Source organism: Thermobia domestica, chromosome 1 (assembly GCF_964235325.1).
Source record: "Thermobia domestica chromosome 1, izTheDome1.hap1.1, whole genome shotgun sequence".
NCBI lineage: Eukaryota > Metazoa > Arthropoda > Insecta > Zygentoma > Lepismatidae > Thermobia > Thermobia domestica.
The window spans coordinates 109,753,768-109,768,552 of NC_137454.1; positions in this window are offsets into that span (position 1 = coordinate 109,753,768).

Sequence of the window (14,785 nt, forward strand, 5' to 3'; positions counted from 1 at the left end):
TTGTCGTCGCGAATTCTGTCGAGGAATTTCAAGCTTAAAATATACAAACGATAATCATGTCTATTGTTCTGTATGGTTGCAAAACATTGTCACTTACTCTGAGGAAAGAAAATAGACTGAAAGTATTTGAGAACAAGATCCTGAGACGAATATTCCGACCCAAGAGGAACGGGAATGGAGAACGGCGGAAACTTCATAACGAGGCACTACATACTTTATATGGTTTACCCAACATTCTTAGAGTCGTAAAGTCTAGGAGGCTTAAGTGGGCGGGTCATGCAGCTAGGATGGAAGAAAGTAGAAGCGCTTTCAAAGTCTTGATTGGAAGACCAATCGGAAAACGGGCATTAGGAAGACCTAGCCTCAAATGGGATTACAATATTAAGATAGATCTCGCAGAGATTGGAATACAAAGTAGAAACTGGATGCAGTTAGCTAAGGATAGAAGTCAGTGGAGAGCTTTTGTGAACACGTCATTGAACCTCCGGGTTCCATACGCCATAGAGTTAGTTAATTTGTTACTATTGTCCTCTGGAAAGACAAAAATAAGATTACTCTGAGTTTGATTAAACGATGACGCTCTGCTATGATGTAAAGTTGCAAAATCTTACCCAAGTTCACTATTTTTTCAGTTTGTTTCTCTAACTGTCCGGGTACGATACATAACTGTATTGCTGTTTTAGTGCCTATTAACACACATGACGGAAAAGGATAGACCACTACTTCTAGTCTGAAAACATCATCTACATTGCCTCTCTCTTCAGTTTTAATTACAACATTTCTTACAACAGGAAACATGCTACTGTTCTTTACCACATTTTATATCGATAAGGATACTTAGGTCTTATATACATTTTATTTGGCTATTTACTATGGATTTTGAACATTAAGATGAAGGGTGTTAAGATAATTTATTTTGCAAATGACATTTTCAAATAGTTAAGTCAAACTAAACAAAACTTCTGTAAAAATCCTGACGACATCCTTCATCGTAGAAACGACGTCGAGGACGAGTTTTCATGGAGAGTAGGAAATAAGAAAAACTCAGTTCGCGTCAGGAAAATATTTACACAATTTATACAACAGGAAATAAAATGTATAAATTATTACACTACACATTCACCTTACTAACTCTAATTGTTGCAATCATAACTTAATGATTTTGTTATATATGAAAAATGTATAATGTCTATTTTCGAATGAATGAACAAGCTTCTCTCCCAAGACTAAAGAACTATTTGTGAATTTTACAATGAAGTGTTGTACGACAATAATATTTTTTTACATAAATATTTATTTTCAAAATGGGAGCAAAATTACTTTCGTAATGATTTCAAAGAAAACTTACTACGATAATAGACTCCTCCTTTGGATTTTTCAGAATGAATAGCTTCTACTATACCTTAGTGTTATCGAGAAATACGTAATAATAAAATAGATTTTACAAAACCAAAGTAGTTGTTTAAAAGACTATAAAGTAACAAGTTAAAGAAGATCAAGACGCAACTTTTTTTCGAATTTATCCTAGAACAAAATTGGTACGAATTGGCACGCATATAGCTGTAGACAAAGGCAGGGCCAACTGGACGATTGCCCCGGGCGCTGATAGCAAAAGAGCGCCCAAAGAGGAAGAAGAATAGTGTTTGAAATGAGTAAACGACGCGTTGCTCCGAAATGGTATTGGCGCCCTATGAAATCAGTATTGTCTGTTTGTAAAGAAATAGGTTTTATGATTTTTTTTGTACTCACTCTGCTCACAACCCAAACGTTTCAATAAAAGTCACAGCAAGTTTTCCTTGTTACTTACTTAATGTTATTATGTAAGATTTCTTAATGACAATGTGATATACAAGATGTCGAGTAATGCCTTATAGTGTACGCTCTAGCATTTTCAAAATTAGAAACGGTCAAAGTCCGAAATGCTTGTTCGGAGTTTTGGTGATGATGTGTTTGCTCAGTTATTCACGCTTTTCTACTCAATCGGATTAATCACGACGCGACGGTAAGAATAAAGGTATGAAAATGAGAGGAGATCAGAGACACACGCAAGCTGGTATTTGCAAGGGAATACTAAAAATAAAGGAAAACAAGTGGAACATTATTAAAATTTTTCCTCTTGAAGCAATTGCAGAATAGGGGCTAAAGGATTCACAACTTAAACCAAGGAATGTGGTTTTACTCAAAGACTATCAGTATGTTTCTTCCTTTCGCATGTCAAATGCTTCCAATTTGAAGGAATATATTGGAATCATTTCTCTACCAAATATTTGTATCGCCAGGATATTTTTGTGCGTGCGTATTTAATTGTATGGTATTTTACCTATATGCACAAATACAAAACATATACTCACATTTTACTGTATATATATATATATATATATATATATATATATATATATATATATATATGTATGTATGTATATATATATATATGTAAGTGTGTGTATGTGTGCGTGCGTGCTAATTAATGTTGTATGTCAATTGATAATAACCAACCTTAACCTTAGAAGGCAAACTTCACTATCAACCCATTAAAGGTAAACATACGTAATGTTTAGGTACACACTAAATAACGATCTATAAATATACGATTCATATACAAACTAATATTGTTGCTTTGTTCGAGGGGTCCCATTTAAAGAAAAGAATTTCTTACTCCATATACGATACGAACATGAAATTATAAATGAAGCATCAAACAGGTTCCCTACACTACATAAACAAAACACTACACAAAAGGTATATAAAACAAACATGAGTCGTGGGCCCATTTCAGTAAAATAAAGATCTACAATCAAGGGCCCTAGAAAAAATATTATTCGTATGGGTTTGAGATTTGTCAATATTATCCCCTTAATTAATTTGTCATGTATGGAACGGGCCCAGGGGCGTAAGAAACCGCCCCGTAGATCTTGCCGTGTGGGAGCGCCTACAGGCTTTGTGGGACTCATAAAGACTAAGAGGAAATGAAAAGAGAAGGCTCCCAAGAATTAGAAAAAAACATTTTCTAGGGAACCAAATACGCGTATTAATGCTTTCCGCCCAGGAAAAAAAATCATAAGTTACGGTGTAGCTATTATCTTAAATCTGTTAGAGGTACATAGAAGAGCAAAATAATTCTTATTAGCACTTAAGAACAAACGTCTGAGAAAGTCAAGATATATCACTGATTATTTTTGTTACTAGGAAATATTGAATTGTTCTTTCACATTACATTTGAGTTTGGTTCCTAAATCGTACACAGTTAGGACACGTTTTGATCTGATGTTCACCACATACTGGCTTATTGCAGTTACGGCAGTGTTCCTTCTTGGGATCTCCACACTTGAATCTGTCATTGGATTTGTCTTCCAAGGAAAACCATTCTTTCCTAGCAATTCAGTAACACCACTAACTTTCACTTGCCTTTCGTCAAATGGAAGTTCATTCGCCTTCTCATCTGTAAAATATACTGCCCTCTCTGTCTAATTTTATCCAGATTCTTCTCTTGAATGCGTGGCGAGACTGCTATTTTGGTTTTTACAACATTTGGAAACTTTCCGCTTCTTTGGTTGGATTTGTGGTTTCACATTCAACAGTTTAAATTGCTGACACAAAATGTTGTTCAATATCAATTTCACTGGGATAGTAATATGGATCTTTGTCGAAGTCATCTGCTTCTTCTTCCGATCTTACATAAAATTCAACGTTATCTTCCTCTATTTCTGAATCTGAGGTCTTCTGTAATATTCCTAAAATTGCTTCTTTCTATTTATTGCTCCACCCTCGTCCATTTTTGTAGTAATAATTAATTCTTTACGAATGACAATGGTCCATTGATGGTAAACATACGTACAAAATGCGTGCAAGAAAACTAACGTTAAAGGTAAACTAATGCTAAACTTACGTGTAAGAATTTACGTTAAAAGGTAAACATACGTCAAATTTACATATAAGGTTCTACACTCAATCGTTTGGCACAGAGAACATAACACCTACAGAAGTAATTAACGTCGGAACATCAAGCCAACTAACCCGTAATAGAATATCTAGAGGTTGGTATTTCTACGCACAGTTCCTGCTACGTCACATCAGTGTTTCCAACTCGTACACGTAAAATTTACGTAGTTTATCTTTCTAAAGTTAAATTCAGATAATTCGTCAGAACTTTCACTCATTCAAAAATGAAGTAAATACTATAATTTTAAACAATGAAGCAGCGAAATTATATTTTGAATTTAAAAACGAATATTAAACATATTATTCACCTACATTGCTCAATATTGAGAAATTCCTAAAGAAGACTCCTTCAGAATATTCGTTAGTACATTTCACATATTTTTACCGGAAAGGAATTGAAATTAAAAATTAATGCTGTCACCCAATTTGAAAATTATGAAAGAACTTACTTTCTAATGGATTGAAATGTTATTTCTTATCTATAGTATGAAACGTTGATTATTGTTCTCAATGTCGATTACTGTTCTCAAAGTGGATTTGTCCACAACCAAAGGTGGTTTTATCAAGTTTAAAAGAAAGTCCGAAGTAAGCCTCTTGAAGACAACTCTCGTTTGCAAAAAAATGTATAGTAATTGTTGCAATGGCCTGACCAAGCAGTTTGATAAAAAATCACCCTAGCAGAAGAACAAAAGATTTTCTCTTACGTGTAAAAAAAGGAAACGCTTGATAAGGTGCGTGCAGAGGGAGCCAAATTCTACTTCATCCCGTGCGCCGAAATTTCAAGTTACGGCTCTAGTTACGCACTTAAATACAGATGGAAAGACATACGCAACTTGATAATTCTTCTCCTTCTGCATATGGATTTATGAAGCTTATAAATCCTTCTAAATATCGCAACAGAGTCTCTGCAATGACTCCTTTTACTTTTCTCCTATTGCATCCCGAAAGTAAAACTTCGTCAACGAACAAACAGACACCCGTCGCAAACATATACGATTATAGAGAAGTAATATAAAACTAATCGAAATCAATACTGATGAGAAATATAGGGTGATACTTTAAAAAGCCACCAAAAGACTGAGTTAGGTTTACATCAACCTCGTATGTAGGAAGCCTCCTCTCATCAAATTCTACATTGTATGTCAAAAAATCAGTGAGAGTGAAAGTGGTATTCCCGGTTGTGAAATATTCGAAACATGCAAGTTTAAGTGTTTATGCTTTGTTTTAGTACCATTCCTTCCAAGCAGCACTATCCCTCTTCAAATTATTCATTTAAACATAAATTATAATGCAATACAGGAAGTGCCGCTATTGAATATACCATTTTGAACGACAGGATGTAATTGGGGAACATTACCTGAACGACGTACTTCAGATATTTCGATGTCGCTTGGAGAGATGATGAAAACAAAATTAAACAAATTGTTAAAAATTATAATGACAACAAAAATTCTTTAATGCTTATTTTGACTAATAATCAAGTTCGCAGTTATTTGCATTATTCTGGTATACAATTGTTTGTGTTTGACTTAGGTATAGATATGATGTATAAATTGGCTTATAATCATGTACACATATGATGACGGGCTAGGACTCGTTAGTCCAATATCGTTAGAAAAGTGGCAGGAAATAGCCAAAGAAAATAACGGAATTTTATTACTTGAGTTTGATCGAATTACAATTAATGCGGTGACAAAATTGATTTCTTCTCTGAAACCTACAACACTGGAGTGAATTCTGTAGTGGAGTATTAAAAATTATATTGTCAAAGTTTGATTAAAATCTGCTCAATTGAATTCACTCAAAGGAGCAAAAGTAACATATATGTCATGCAAAAGTGGCTAAACGAAGGGAATTGATATTTTCCTTAAATAATTTGCAGTGAAACTAATTTCTGGTTAAATTGAGAAAAGTGTGTAATGGTGTCAGTAATCTATACTTGACTTGAGTCAATGTTTTTGGTCACTTAAGACAATACTATAATGTGAACGAGTATAATGTTAGATAATATTAGGATGGCTCGTATCTTCATTGTTTTTAAAGAAGCTTAGCTCAGGTAACAGCGGCAAATCTGATCAAGAGAAGTGATCCACACGAACCGAACAGAATTATTCCACTGCTTCTAACTAACTAACTCTATGACATATGGAACCCGGATGTTCAATGCCGAATTCACAAAAGCTCTCCACTGACTTCTATCCTTAGCTAACTGCATCCAGTTTCTACTTTGTATTCCTATCTCTGCAAGATCCATTTAATATTGTTCTCCCATCTGCTCCTAGGTCTTCCTAATGGTCGTTTTCCGATTGGTCTTCTAGTCAAGACTTTGAAAGCGTTTCTACTTTCTTCCATTCTAGCTACATAACCTGCCCACTTAAGAATCCTAGACTTGACGACCCTAACAATGTTGGGTAAACCGTATAAAGTATGTAGTTCCTTGTTATGAAGTTTCCGCCATTCCCCACTCCCGTTCCTTTTGGGTCCGAATATTCGTCTCAGGACCTTTTTCTCAAATACTTTCAGTCTATGTTTTTTAACGATCATGTTTGGCATTCATATAGAACAGGCATGATTATCGATTCATATAAGCACCCCGGACAAAAAATTAATCACCCCTCTTGATACTTACGTTAATACCGTGAAACACCGCCCATGGTCTTGATAACCGCCTGCATGCGGACGGGAAGGTAGTCCACAAGGGTCGGCAAGGCCTTCACATCCAGCTGAACACATTCAGGGAGGATAAGATCACGCAATTCCACCAAACGTCGGTGATGCTGATGTCGACCTTTCACCCGCTGTTCCAAGTGGTCCCACAGATGCTCAATTGTGTTGATGTCCTGCGATTTTGCGGGCCATTCGAGGTATGGTAGATTACCTGAGTGTACCTGAAACTAGCCACATATGGGCCCAGCTCTGTGAACCCTACTGTTGTCGTCTTGAAAAATGGATGTGTATAGCAAAGTCATCGCGAAGAAAGTGACTGAAGGCCAACACCTGGCGTCCAGGATGTTTAAATAAACGTGCTGGTTCATGTTCGTGGACACTTCAATGAGTGGGCCCACCCCATAGTACAAAAAACACCCACACAACATGACAGACCAACCCAGGCCTGCACCTGACCTTCCGCACGCTCCGAGGGAAATGCTTCTTGTGGCCGTCGGTGGACACAACGCCAGGCGTCATTCGAATACAGGCAAAATCATGATTCGTCAAACTACATGACACGGCGCGAGTCTGCTACTGTATGTGTTTGATGATTATTGGCCCACTGCAGACGAGCAACTTTATGTGCATGTGTGAGCAGTGGCCTTTTGCGATGTATTAGAATCCATATGTTCAATCCATGCAGTTGTCGTCACAATGTTTTCTCGCTGATAGGTTGGACTGGGCCTGCATTCACGGACGGCAGTAATTCCTGGCGGGTCTGGAAGAAATTTCGATTCACGAGCCTGGCAACTCCTCTTCGGGCCCGATCTGTGAGGATCTTTTTCCGAACACAGTTCTGGCGTCGTATTTCATAGCCACATGTGTTACATAACTGCTTGTAGACACGCTGAACAGTCCGCCGCGAAACTTCAAAAAATCGGGCCACTTCAATCACTGTGTGGCCATACGCACGGCCAAACACGATTGGGCCTTTCTGCTACTCCGACACGTCCGCACTCTTCCCCATCTTGCCGCACACACACCGCTTCGATCGGTTATATGTCATGCCACAGTAATGCCATCTGATTCCGTCGAGACAGTGTAGGCACGTTTGGCCATGTGATTCCACCAATACGCCATCTGTACCTGTTTGCCGACGCAGCCTTCATGTCGCGTGGAGGTAACTAATTTTTTGACCCTTGTGCTTATTTTGAGCTTCAAATTCCTCGACAGAATTCGCGACGACAAGAGATTTTGAACCGAATAGTAACACGAATTCCCTGCTTTTAGTCGACATTTAATTCCCTAGTGGATATGATTTTCCTCTGTTAATATTGATCCTAGATATTTGAAACTATCCACTTTATCAAAAGTATTTTTTAATATTTTAACGCAACTATAACTTGCTGTATTACGGTCCCGACGCACTTCTATGTATTTAGTTTTCTCTGCATTTACTTCTAAACTCATGTCCCTGGAAGCGTTTAATAAGATCTCTGCATTTATTTCTATTGTTCTCGTATCATCCCCTATTAAATTTACATCATCAGCATATGCCATAACCTGGTAAATACCGTTCAACTCTGCCATAACCTGGTTGCTATCTTTGATTTACCTTATAGCGTACTCCAGAACAAAGTTAAATAATAATGGCGACAACGCATCTCCTTGTTTCAGGGTGTTTTCATCGTGAAAGCTCGTGGACAAAAGTTTTCCTACCCGGACTTTACTTTGAGATTCATTTAAACATATCTTAATTAATCTAATTAGCTTTCTCGGTATTCCAAGTTCTCTAAGATCGTTGTATAATGTTTCTCTCCTAACCGAGTCGTACACCTTTCTAAAATCAGTAAATAGTTGGTATACCGGGCTACTGTATTCCCAGTATTTTTCGAGTTTTTGGCGAATGGTAAATATTTGGTTGATACTTGATCGATTTCGTCTAAATCCGCACTGATAATGTACAATAATTTCATCTACGTATGGAGTCGATCTTGTTAATAGAACATCTGAAAGTATTTTATAGGATGTTGACAAAAGAAATATGCCTCGATAATTATTACAGTCAGTTTTGTCACCTTTCTTTTGAATTGGAACAATGATTGATTCTTTCCACTCTTGTGGCCATTCTTCCTTGTTCCAGATAAGGAGGATGAGTTTGTGTATCTTGTTCCACAATTTGTATCCTCCAACTAAAATTAAATCAGCTGGAAATTCATCTACACCCGGAGATTTGTGCTTCTTTAATTTCTTTATAGCGGTTTCTACTTCTTTCCGGTTGGGTTCTGGAATATACGGTACTGCTATGTGTATCTCCTTTTCTCTATGCACACTAGTTTTTGGTTGCTTATAGGCAAATCGTCAAAGCAATCTTTCCATCTATTTAAGGTTCTATCCGTATCAGTGAGAACTGTACCGTCAGATTCCTTTAATATATAAGCACGTGGATGATAGCCTTCCTTAAATTAACTGATCCCCTTATACATGTACCGGGTGTTTTTATTTTTACTATTCTCTTAATGTTCCTTAATTTTAGCTTTCAAAAAATCGCGATTCTTTGCTCTAAAAGTTTTGGAAGTTTCCTGCTTGGTATCTGCGAAATTTTGTGTAGTTATGTCATTCGGACTTTGTAGCCAGCGTAATTTTGTGTGTTTTCTCTTCTCTGCAAATTTAATGTATTCTGGTCAAACCTAGGTTTGTTCCTACGAATTTCGCCGTGTCCCAATTTTTCTTTCGCTGTAATTTTAATACTATCTCTAATTTCAATCCAGGTATCCTCAACACTAGTGCACTCCGAATCTTCTAAATCCGAGATTTCTATTAGAAACTTTAATCTGGTATTCCTCTCTTACCTGGCTCTCTTTTGATATCTTTAAATTGAATGTCTCCGTTTTCGGACAATGAATATTACCTTTATTCAACGATAATCTGTCTTGTATTATCGCTGCTACCAGGTAGTGATCAGTGTCACAATCAGTCCCTCTGAATGACCGTATATCAATTATGCTACATTGCCTTCTTCTATCTACTAAAACGTGATCAATTTGATTATGTGTTTTTAGGTCTTGTGATGTCCAAATGTATTTATGAATGTTCCTGATGTGGTAATTTTGTACTCTTCACGATTAGATTTTTGGATGTTGCAAAGTTCACGAGTCTAACACCATTGTCATAACTTTCCTTATGTACACTTTCATTCCTTATAATCGGTTTGAAAATATCCTCTCGTCCTACCTTCGCATTGAAATCCCCTAATAGAATTTTAATATGGTATCGCGGGAGGTGGTCAAATATCCGTTCCACTTCTTCGTAAAAACTGTCTTTTATATCGTCATCCTTATCTTCAGTTGGGGCATGCACATTTAAAACAATAATATCACACCACTGTCCCTTAAAACTAATAAAAGAAAGTCTGTCAGTAACAAATTCAACCCGTTTATTTGCTGGTAATATTCGTTTGTGTACGAAAAACCCTGTTCCTAACTGGTGATTATTATTTCCTTCCCCGTAAAAGAACGTAAAATTTCCGAAATCCACAGCTCCGTTTCATTCCCGTCTAAGTTCCTGAACTCCTACTAGGTCCATCCTGTATTTCTGTAACTTTTCTTTAGCTCTTTTTAACGTGCCGGTCCTATAAAAACTTCTAATATTCCAAGTTCGAAATCTCATGTTCATTTTCTTTTGCTGAGGTCCTCCGAAACGATTACACGCGATAATATAATGAAAGTTGAAACTAACAACTAGTTGACAAATTTCGAATTCCCTATCTCGCGATATGCTATAGCTGCTAATTTTAATTTCCCATGGTGCCATGGTTGCTCAATGCTAGATCTATATTTATATGGGTCTCACCCACACCACAAATTATGTACCTTTTGATTGCAGTGATTGAATTCTCGCTACGATCAGGAGAAATCGAAGTTGAATGTCATGTTAAATCGAGCACCAGACTAGGGAAGCAAGAATCATTGTTATTAAAATATTTAAATTTCCGGCATCTTTCTACAAGTATCGGTCATAATTTAGAGTCCCCCGTCTTCAGACATAAATGGTTAGAGATGTTTACTTGTTTGACGTCAATGAATGCAATGTTCTGATTGATCTTACTTTCTCTTTATTTCTGGTGAGAGCTTTTCAGAACATTAAATGTGGATAAATAAATGACTAACGACTTCCGAACCATGTAATTGAGCATTTAAAGTGGGATTAATATATCGTAATTTGTGACTGCAATAGGCTGGTAAGATTAAAGATGGAGCCGATCCCATGCATGCTGAATCCATATCAAAATTTCATTATTTTCTATCTATTACAGATTCAGCACTATCATGAAGAATATTAAACCCGGAAATAGTAGTTGACGAAAATCTTGTGATTTTTAATTTCTTTTGTCTTATAAATAAATAATAGTTATCGTTTCCATGATTTATTTTCTGTAATATAAATCGTATTAAACTGTAAAAAAAAGTTATTCTGTTTTTGAAATTCACAACATAACTGAAAATTATTTTCCAAAAAATAACATTTTTCATTTGTATAACATAGTCTGGATTATTTCAGTTAAATGGCTGGTTTAAAAACCAAAATGAATATTGTAAACCTTTTCATGCAACTTTTTTTAATTTTTAAATTGTATTTAAAATTTAAATAATTTAATATGCAGCTCTTCGCACATTCGTAAACAGGAATGGCCCAGAACTCACGACGAGGAGGTGGCTGCAGTTCAAGTTACACCCACACCCTTCCCAACCAACCATCCAATGCAGGTGTGTTTTACATATTTTTAGTTTATCCTTGATTTTTGTGGAATTTTTACTTGTTTTAGCAATGAGGATTCACTTTGAAATGAGAGTTTTGACTGAAGTGTGACATAATAGCTCTGGATTGCAGAGTTGCACTGATATATCCATTTCTTGACTGAGCACCACATTTTTTGCCATCTGCTTCTGTTATCAGTTTTACAAGTCTCTCGATAGCTTGTATGTGACAATTGAATTCTCTTACAACTTCCCAATAGGGTACCATTCCACTGTGTATAAGGGGTCTGATTTCATCATCATTGATTCGACGCAACATTGGAGGAAAGGATACTTTGCAGATCGCCTAGTCAATCATTTCAATATAATCTTTAGCACCAAAATTGAGTTTGGGTGGTATGAAGTTCCTGACTGTTTTTCCTTTAGTTTTTACCTCTCTTGCCTTTATTTTTCTTTAATATATTTCCTCTCGTCCGTTAACATAGCCAAGAGCAAGTTTTCTGGATGGGCAAAAAATGCGTTTCCCTCAATTACAGGCTCTACTACTCGCCGAAGAGTTTCAGGGAGGAATCTTGTTGTTGCAATTGCTTCAAAAAGATGTTTCGAACCATCTGAGAAAGAATGGTTTGTTTTGATTTTAAACCACAAAGGTACGTACGAACGCAATATAAAATGTACCAATTCTTTAAGACCTTCTGATGGATTTTAAGTACTGATGTACAACCTAGAATTCTGTTTGCATTTGTTAGCCATCTTGAGTCCGACATAGGGTCAGGGTCTCGATAGGACAAGTTTTTTGGACATTCCCGTGCATTTACTGATCTTGAAATATCCGAAATGTACTGCTTATCTTTGCTGAGAATTTGACGGTCTACTTCAGGGATTGTGCAGTCAACTCTTTCAAATTCAACTACAGGTAATCTTTCACAGCGATTAAGCAGTTAACCGATCGGCCTACTAAAGGTTTTAGGACTTGTTGTGTCCCCATCAACATATTGAAATAAGTGGCGGAAAGGCAACGCTTTAAAATGGAGAAGACATACAGCCCAGTTCAACGGTCTACCTATATGTAGTTTAATTTGCCGAATTACACCATTCCTCCATCGTGTATTGGTAACAGTACGATCACAGCCAACAACATCTAATTCGTCCAAGGAAATATCAACTTCAGTACAGTAGAAAATTGTGCTGGAAGTGATATCAGTAGATTTCAATGTTGCAGAAACGTGGCCAATATATGTCGAACCAGGTTCTTGAATGATAGTGTAGTGCTCCTGTTTTAGAAGTCTACGAAATAACTTAGAATCACGTTCTTCAACTATCAAGGTATCAACTTTGAGCTTAGAATCACGTTCTTCAACTATCAAGGTATCAACTTTGAGCCAATCAAAGTGTAGACCACGAAGCAAAGTATCAGGTTTACACTGCAAAGATATCCTGATATGACTTATCTCTCCGCTATTTTATTTTTATCGACCACGTAAGAATAGTCGTGTCTGTCACAATTCCAATATCATGTAGAACGCTGGAAGCAATTACAGCAGTAGCAAGGTTAGATACAGCAAACCTATCACTATTTAGTGCCATGGTCTTCAGTTTTTTTCTCATTTGCCATTGTGACGGAGTTTTGGTGGGGATAACTGGAACGCACTCATCATTTTCACTTTCACAGAACTCGGAGGAGCCCAAACCGTCTTCTTGAAGTCTGGAACTGAAACAATCTGTAGAGTCGTTTTCAAATACGGTTGATGAACTCGAAGGCGTATCATTAAAATCACGTTTATGTTTGTAGTTGTTTCTTCTCAGTCTTGAAGTTGGCCTTTTCGTTTCTTGAAGATCTATTGCTCCAATTTTGCCCAAACCACACGTCCTTTCAAAATACATGAATCGTAATTCAAGGGCAGGTATCTTCTTAGATTTTTGACACTTGCAATTGATAGAAATAAAACATTCACACAAATCTTCTGTCTTATCACACGTACAGTTCAAAATGATAGGACATTTGCATGCTGCCACATCAAATAACGACAATGATGTTTTCTTGAAGTCTGCAATTTTCTTTGCAAATGTTGTCTTGTTCAAAGCACGACGCGTACGACTTTCTCAGTTTATAGTAACTGTCATGATACGCAAAAAAAGCTGCACGATTCTGTACTCAGTAACGGTAGGAATGGACGGTCTATCATAAATGTTTTTTATTTTTCTTGCTACTATCCCACCAACTTTTGAAAAGCTCACGTTTGCATTGTTTGTTTGTGGGTACAATTTTAGTCTTTCGTGAAAACAAAACCGAAGTACATCTTCATATGTAGGCAGTCTAGTTAGTGGCAAATCTCTGGGATGACAGGGACACTCAAAGTGTTGCTTCGTAATCATCTTTGAAGCTGCAATTGTAGCGCTACGAAAAATCACCGCACGGAATGCAAAAAAAAAAAAAAAAAACTAAGCACTATAATTAAAAATTATAGAGTACAATTAATACAAACGTAATAACACAGCTAACACTGAAGATGACTTCTGCACAACGCCACATTTAATCACTAAGCGAGGAAATGACGAGGACGTGACGGACACTGACTGCATATCAAAACTTGCAGTGTTCGGCATTCAGCAACAATGCTCGAACACGCTCAAAGTCAAACTATATTGCAGAAAGGGAGGAGAAGTAGGATTAAATCCAGTAAATTGTCGGAGTGCGGTAAAATATCTCCCTGTTAATCTCCTTGCTTTTTAAACCATTCATTTAAGTCATGTGTGCAAAATTACACCAGACATAAAGTATGAAAAAGTCTTTTTTGTGAAAGAAAAAACGTTTTTAGTAAAGCTGTGCATTTGAAAAACACAAAACAAAACAACACACTGTAACTATTTATGTACTTTACTACAATTTATATTAACGAAAATAAATCATAGAATCGATTAAATATTATTTATTTATAAGACAGAAGAAATTAAAAATCACAAAAGTATCGTCATTTTTGGTAAACTTTAACTGCGATGCGCGAAGGGAAGATGTTGACCGATTTCAATTTTTTTTAAAAAAAATTCTAATCAGTACCAAAGGCAACTTTTCCGCGCTATAGCGACTTAAAAGAAAATAAAAAGATTTTTTCGGCCCACCCTACTGTTTATCGCTATTTATAACTTGTTCTTAAATGGAGTGGAGTGTCAAAGCCGGGATCGTCGATTTCTATTACTTGTTATTAAACATTATACAAATAGAAGGCTAAATGAAAGATTTGGTTGAGACCGGAATACATGTCCAGAATCTAATTTCCTCGAGTTCTTACTGTGTTTGTGTGTGAAGATAAATATTGAAACCAAAATTAGTAGTAAATTCATACAACTTATTGTTATAGAACAGAGATAAGTGTTAAGGTGACATCATATATTGAGATTGTGAATCGATTCCAAAAAGCTGATTCTAGTTCTCAGTTACT